The following is an 8,180-nucleotide window of genomic DNA, read 5'->3' as shown; positions in this document are numbered from 1 at the left end:
AGGTAGCACAGAAAATTATTAAAATAAACCATGCAGTTGCATTCAAGAAATAATTAGAGTGTTTTGGAAGAAATGCTGAGAGATGTAATGAATGGAAGCTGGTAGGTATTTTCTGTTCTTGTATACACCATAAGCACAACCTATTTTTTGAAAATCAAAGTGCAGTAAGAAAACTTATCAGTTAGTATATCTACAGCTCTGATTGCCTACTCTCTTCAACAGAGGTTTGGCCGCAAAGTAGATGCATTTACAGTTACAAAATATTTGTGACCACCCAGTAATTGTACAATTAAATCCATCATAAATCTACTGCAAAAGTTGGTTCAAATGGTGCACAGGGTAAAGAAGTGCTACTTCTTTGGTTTCAATTCTTGTAGTGGTTCATGTTGGTGGTATGTATTTAAAATAGATGCCCTGTGTTTTAGTATTTTGTGCAAAGTACTGCATACATAAAGAAAACTTAGAAATAAATTAATGTGTAGATATAAATAACATAGATTAGGGTATGCCGAGCAGGTTGGGTGCCTGTTGCAGCAGAGAGGAGTTTGCAGGCAGCAAAGATACATAGACTACATATGTATGAGGTGGATGACTCTTTCTTGACTCTCTGACTCAATGACGTTGAGTTGATGAGTGAGTTTGAGATTCTGTGACATGTAAAGGAGGAGGATCAGTATCTAGACATTGTTGCATCTTTGAACAGGACCCTTAGGGAGGTATAGGCTCAGAATAAAGCTAGTGTGGAGGTAGGATACAGAGTGAGATGAAGCAAGATGTGTTAGGGAATGGGATCTGCACAGAAACAGATCCTGTTTGACAGGTACAATGTTCTTGCTATGTGTTAAATTAAGGTTAAATATTGTAGGAAAGGCAACCTGAGTGGAGAACTTGGCACCTTGGAACAGTAAGCTGGCTAAAAAGGGTAGGAGGAAGAGGGAAATGTGATGTGATAATGGAAAGGAATTCAATGATAGGGGGACAAATGGTGTCTTTTGTAGGCAGGAGTGAGAAGCCTACATTGTGGTGATTTTAATCAACCTTTTCAGAAATGCTGTGACACAACTACAGGCAGATGGTAGTTGAACCCAGACCTTCTGGCTCAAACGTTGGGAACCAAATCCAAAAGAACAATAAATTAAAATATTATTTTGTGGGAATCCTCTTTTTCAAGCTGAATCTAAGAGTCATACGTAAAGAAAACAATGCAATTATTAATGAGACCATCAGTGAGTTTTAACAAGAAAAGACACCTCTCTCACATTTCAGAAGAAAGTTATTACATTGATAGAAACGGGTGCAAGTTACATGACTACTTAGAGATAGTTTTAAGCAACTATCAGAGTTAACAATAATGTATCTATCAGGTTCTAATGCTAGATTCCATCCATGTTGCCCACCCATAGTCCTGGTCATATCATCAGATTATGTGAAGCTTATTACAAATACAAATTAATTCTTTATATATGTGGAGACCCTTACAGCCCTAGATATTCTAGACTAGAATCTCAATGTGCAGATAGCACAATATGCAGTCTTAAAGCTCATGATAAAACATAGTGTCAACAGTGACAAACACTTTGAAAGACATGGATGTGAAGTTAATACAGAGCCCAAAGGACACACCAGAGAAGGGAAGATGCCAAAACTAGGACAGTTCCTCAGATGAGGTGCAGCTGATAAAAAAGAATGCTGACTCCAAACAACAGATAAAGGTCTTGAAAAGGTAAGGATAAAGACTCTGAAAAAACAATTGCTGGAAACAGAGAGGTCACCAAAGATAAGAAAGAGACGACAGTAAAATTCAATTACAGCGTTACTGAGCAGGATGTCTGTGAAGGGTGGGCAGAGGACCCTCAGAAGTCCATGAAGTTTACCTATAAACTGTCAATACTCTGTAAAAAAACAAAAAACTGAGGCATTACAACAGTAAGAATGAAAAACCCATCTACTCACCTAGATCAGACACAATAGTCTGTAGTGATGAGAACTCTTAACCAATTAATAACACAAAGACCTACAACAAGAAGTGGGAATTACAGACATGACAGCATTGATTGTCCATCCTCGATTGCCCAGAGGGCAGTTAGGAGTCAACCACGTTGCTGTGAGTCACGAGTCACAGACCAGATGAGGATAACAGCTTTCTTCTCTAAAGGATATTAGTGAATCAGATGGGTCTTTCCAACATTTGATAATAGTTTCATGATCATTATTAAACTCTTAATTCTAGTTTGTTTTCTATTGAGATCAAATTGCACCATCTGCCATGTTTCCCACTGGCTTGGCAACAGTTAGTCATTTGACCAGGCCAATCATGGTCTGCATGATTACAGTCTGGAGGTTGGGCAATGGTCAGCCCTCTAGTGTCATCACAAACAGTAGGGTTTTTTTTTGTATCACTAGTCAGGGAGTTGCAAGGTTAGAGGCTAGGGGACTGGCCAGGCATGTCCAGGGGCTGCTTGTAGAAATTGGTCAAAGGACAGAGGCAAAAACAATCGTGGTGGATAGGGTGAAAGATGAGGAGGATTTGTAAGGCCAGAGTCATGGCCAAAAGGTGATGGACGGTCATGGCTGGAGGAGTCAATACAGAGAAGTGTTGAAGGTGGGGGACAAGGTCAACAATGAGGGGGATTCTCGAAGTATGAGGAGTTAGGGTGAAAAGCACCATGGCATATGTTCGGCCATCAGGGAGGGATTATTTACCATGACCCACCACCATGGCCTCCACAGGGAGAACAAAGAAGAACAAGGTGACCATTGTTAAGGCATAATATTGAGCTCGGGGACAAGAGGACAATTAGAAGTAAAGTTCAGTGTGGTGGATCACCATCAGGGTGGTCTATGAAATGGGGCTGTTGAGGCATAAAATAGGCTGTGGAGACTCTGAGGGGTACCTGGCAACCAGGCAGAGCATGGGTCTTTGGTAGTGTTATAGAACAGAGGAAACTAAGGGTGCAATTATAATTCTTTGAAGTTGGCATCATGTGAAGACAGGGTCGCTAAAAAGGTGTTTAGCGTGCTTGCCTTCCTTGTTCAGTGGTTGGGCCAAGGGGTCTGTTTCCATGCTATATGACTCTGTGACTATATGGTGCTGACTGTCCACCATGAACTGAGTTCCCTGCTACCACTTGCCTTCAGTACACATTGACTCGAACTGGAAGTGACTGGGACAACATCCAAACTGGGCTGAGTCAGTGTCAATTTGGTTGGCAGAAGCACTGGAGCCATGTTTGCTGGATGCTATGCCACTGAATTGCATGAAGCAGGCATTTGCAACCTCCAACTCTATTTTAATTTCCAAGATAACAAAGCTTGGAGCTGGATGAACACAGCAGGCCAAGCAGCATCTCAGGAGCACAAAAGCTGACATTTTGGGCCTAGACACTCATCGGAGAGGGAACTGGAATAAATAGGGAGAGAGGGGGATGCAGACTGAAGATGGAGAGAAAAGAAGATAAGTAGAGAGGAGAGTATAGGTGAGGGGGGGAGGGAACGGATAGGTCAGTCTAGGGAAATGGACAGGTCGAGGAGGTGGTCGGTAGGAAATGGAGATGCGGTTTGAGGTGGGAGGAAGGGATGGGTGAGAGGAAGAACAGGTTATGGAGGCAGAGACAGGCTGGGCTGGTTTTGGGATGCAGTGGGTGGGGGGGATGAGCTGGGCTGGTTGTGTGGTGCAGTGGGGGGAGGGGACGAGCTGGGCTGGTTTTGGGATGCAGTAGGGGAAGGGGAGATTTTGAAGCTTGTGAAGTCCACATTGATACCATTGGGCTGCAGGGTTCCCAAGCAGAATATGAGTTGCTGTTCTTGCAACCTTCGGGTGGCATCATTGTGGCACTGCAGGAGGCCCATGATGGACATGTCGTCTGAGGAATGGGAAGGGGGTTTAAAATGGTTCGTGATTGGGAGGTGCAGTTGTTTGTTGCGGAGGTGTTCTGCAAAGCTGTCCCGAAGCCTCCGCTTGCTTTCCCCAATGTAGAGGAAGCCACACCGGGTGCAATGGATACAATATACCACATTGGCAGATGTGCAGGTGAACATCTGCTTGATATGGAAGGTCATCTTGGGGTGAGGGAGGTGTGGGGGCAAGTGTAGCACTTCCTGCGGTTGCAGGAGAAGGTGCCGGATGTGGTGGAGTTGGAGGGGAGTTTGGAGCGGACAAGGGAGTCATGGAGAGAGTGGTCTCTCCGGAAGGCAGACAAAGGTGGGGATGGAAAAATAGCTTGGGTGGTGGGGTCGGATTGTAGATGGCGGAAGTGTCGGAGGATGATGCGTTGTATTTAATTTTCATTTGTTTCTTCACCCATCTGGATCAAATACTGGTTGAAGTTGGTTTGCACCATGTTATTGATGTTCACAAAGTTGTGTGGCAACGATGCAGAAGTTAACAATAATGATTTACAAGCAGGCAAATGATGGCCAAAAACAACCCATCACGTGTGAAACTTGGGAGTGGGAGATTGGGAACGTCACTTCACCAAGTATCATGTAGGTATGACGATACCTGTACTGAAAGCATAAATGATCAATGCGGACCTTAGATGGACAAAGGGTCAGATCCCAACAGGTACACACTTTTTGATGTAATGTGTTGGCCCTTCAATTGGCACTGTCTCTTCACCACGTTGCTGCACACTCTGGGATTCAGGGTGGTGGTCAAGAAGACAGGAGGACTGCTGAAGATGTGATTCGGTTGCTTTGAGCAGTCTGAGGGTGGCCCTCCAGTATAATCCAGAAAGAGTGTGCTGCATCATCTTGGCATGCTATGTCTTCATAATTGGAGCAGGCAACAATGCTATGTGCTTGGCGCAGTGCTCTGCGAGAATGGGAGCAGTCTTCCAAGAAGGACAATGAGGACACCAGGAAGGAGGAGGCTCTCTTAGTGCATGACAGAATTTTACTGCATTGGATGCTGCAAGCCAGGCAGGACCTGACTGACACCCAGTTCCAGGAGATGATGAGAGCTAGGTGCAGCAAACCATCATACAATGTGATATAGTCTTGGTTTGATGCCAGCTTTTGGTTGGCATTGTGGAAATGTGATCTTCAGCCTCTCTGCATGTTGTTTGTGTTTATTTTTGCATGTAAATGAAAGCTTATATTTGGAATTGCTGATTGCTTGCATGCAGTGTTCCCCTACTGGATAATGACAAAACGTCAGTCTACATCAGGCCCTGGGGACCGAGTAGTGGTGACTTGGCGAAGGTTCTTAGAAGTGATGCAGCTTAGGACAGGTAAACTATGTGGTCTGGTGGTTAAGCAGTGACTAGGGTGAGAGAATGGTGTTACACATGTGAAGGTGTGTTGGCCATGTCGACTCTGGGCTGTGTGCAGCATGGGTTTGTGGTTGCCATATCAAGATAGGTGACATAGTACACATTGAAGAAGATTATCTCAGAGTACAAGGGCTGAGAAATGGCAGATGGAGTTTAGTTTAGATAAATGTGTGAGGTGTTGCATTTTGGCAAGGTAAACCAGGGAAGAACTTATACACTTCATGGTAAGGGTCTGGTGAGTGTTGCCTAACAAAGAAACCTAGGAGTACAAGACAAGTTTTTGAAAGTTGAGTCCCAGGTAGACAAGGTGGTAAAGAAGACATTTGCCATGCTTGCTTTCAATGATCAAACATTGAGTATGGGAGATGGGATGTAATGTCACTTTTAGAATACAGTGTACAATTCTGGTAACCCTGCTATTGAAAGGGTATTGTTAAACTTGAGAAGGTGCAGAAAATATTCACAAGGACTTGCTGGGATTGGAGGGTTTGAGCTATGGTGAGAGGCTGAATAGACTGGAGCTTATTTTCTCTGGAATATCAGAGGCTGAAGGATAACCTTATAAAAGTTTATAAAATCATAAAGGGAATGGATAGGGTGAATAGCCAAGGTCTTTTTCCTAGCGTGGGGGAGTCCAAAACTGGAGGGCATAGATTTAAGGTGAGAGGGGAAAGATTTAAAAAGGATCTGAGGGGTAACTTTTTCACACAGTGTTGCATGTGTATGGAACAAGCTGCCAGAGGAAGTGGAGGAGGATGGTATATTAAAACATTTAAAAGGAACCTGGCTGCGTATTTGAATAGGAAGGGTTTAATGGAATATAGACCAAATGCTGCCAAATCAGACTAGGTCAGATTGGATGCATGGTTGGCGTTGACAGGTTGGACCAAAGGCTCTATTTCCATGCTATGTGACTCTACGACTATATTGCCAAGGAGGTGCAACAGCAGATTGCCAACAAGTATTCGGGAGCTCAGAGGCCTTTGATGGATGGCACAGATTCCAAGACTGAGTGGCAAGTCGCTCCTGGAACAATGTATGTTAGATGGGGACAAAATCTCCATGATGAGGGATTCCACAAGGACAGATAGGTAGTTAATGAGGTGAATCTGGTAAATTTGGTGAGACCTTTTTAAGTTTCATGTCAAGAATCATTCCTAAAAACTCAACACAACTGACACTTAGCAGACTGATTCACATGTTATTTTAGCTGTCTTCTGAACACTAAACCAAGCACCATATCACATTAATTATAAAGTTGGATTCTCATTAATGCCTAATCTAATCCTGTTATCAATTGTGGTGATTAGGCTAATAGCAAAACACAGACTGCCTTTGTACTGAATGCCTTTTTTATTATTAGAAGGTAATTTGGAAATCCCTGCATAAATCAAGGCCCCTCTGTGAGCTGTGTTCAAAGAACAAAGAAAATTACAGCACAGGAACAGGCCTTTCGGCCCTCCAAGCCTGCGCCGATTGAGATCCTCTGCCTAACCTGTCATCTATTTTCTAACCATCTGTGTCCATTTGCTCCCTGCCCATCCATGTACCTGTCCAAATATATCTTAAAAGACGTTAACGTGCCTGCGTCTACCACCTCCGCTGGCAACTCGTTCCAGGCACCAACCACCCTCTGCGTAAAGAACTTTCCATGCATATCTCCCTTAAACTTTCCTCCTCTCATTTTGAACTCATGACCCCTCGTAATTGAGTCCTCCACTCTGGGGGAAAAAGCTTCTTGCTATCCACCCTGTCTATACCCCTCATGATTTTGTAGACCTCAATCAGGTCCGCCCTCAATCTCAGTCTTTCTAATGAAAATAATCTACTCAGCCTCTCTTCATAGCTAGCACCCTCCATACCAGGCAACATCCTGGTGAACCTCCTCTGCACCCTCTCCAAAGCATCCACATCCTTTTGGTAATGTGGCGACCAGAACTGTACACATTACTCCAAAAGTGGCCGAACCAAAGTCCTATACAACTGCAACAGCAGTTCCTTCAGCTTCACACAGTGTTATCTCAGATTCTCCAGCATCAGCAGTTCCCACTATCCCTCTTTGAGCTTATTGCACAAATACAGTACTGCACAGCTGACAGAACAATGCACTACACAAATAAAGAAGTTCATGAGGCAGTTGTGGTTCATGTGGGTGATAATCATTTTATGAGAAAGTGGGAATGGGAGTGGGGAATTTTCAATTAAAACTGCAGCAGTTCTGGAAAACAGTTCACTATCACCTTTATAAAGAGCAATTATTAATGGGTAATAAATGCTGGTCTAGCCAATGACACCTACATCCTGTGAATGAATACAAAAAATATTGGTTGCATTCATTCCATTTTATAGCTTTGATTTTTAAATTATGAATATCTATGAGGAAGACAAACTTTTCAGAACCTGCAAAGCATTAGCTGATGATCCAACCCTTCTACAATTTCAATAAAATAAAGTGTTTTAATCAAATAAAGGAGTTTTATTCATTTCAACAATTTTATATTTACTGACATATCATTGCAGAAGAGACATCATCTTTACCTAGTTCCAGAATATTCTTGAAGAGTGATTTTGAAGTTTAAATTGTTAATATGAAATTTTACATAGAATGAGTGGAGGACTGCTGAACATATTACTAAAAATGCAAGTCAGTTTAAAATAGCAAACATAATCATGTTTATTTCTTTCAGCTTAATGTCAGATTGTTTTTGTAGCCTGTCTGTAGTGAAAGCACGAAACTCTTTGGAGTGGATGCATAAGGCATTAATTTATGAGTCCACCAGCCAGTGAATTTCTTTCTGGATTCCACATTATTATTTAACGTATCTAAAGCAGACACAGTGTAACTATTAATACTGTACAGAGAACCATGTATCAGTGGCACAGAGCTCATACGATATTGATGTCTTT

Source organism: Stegostoma tigrinum, chromosome 5, assembly GCF_030684315.1.
Source record: "Stegostoma tigrinum isolate sSteTig4 chromosome 5, sSteTig4.hap1, whole genome shotgun sequence".
Lineage (NCBI taxonomy): Eukaryota > Metazoa > Chordata > Chondrichthyes > Orectolobiformes > Stegostomatidae > Stegostoma > Stegostoma tigrinum.
The sequence above is the reverse complement of the archived record's forward strand: the minus strand, read 5'-3'. Positions refer to the sequence as shown.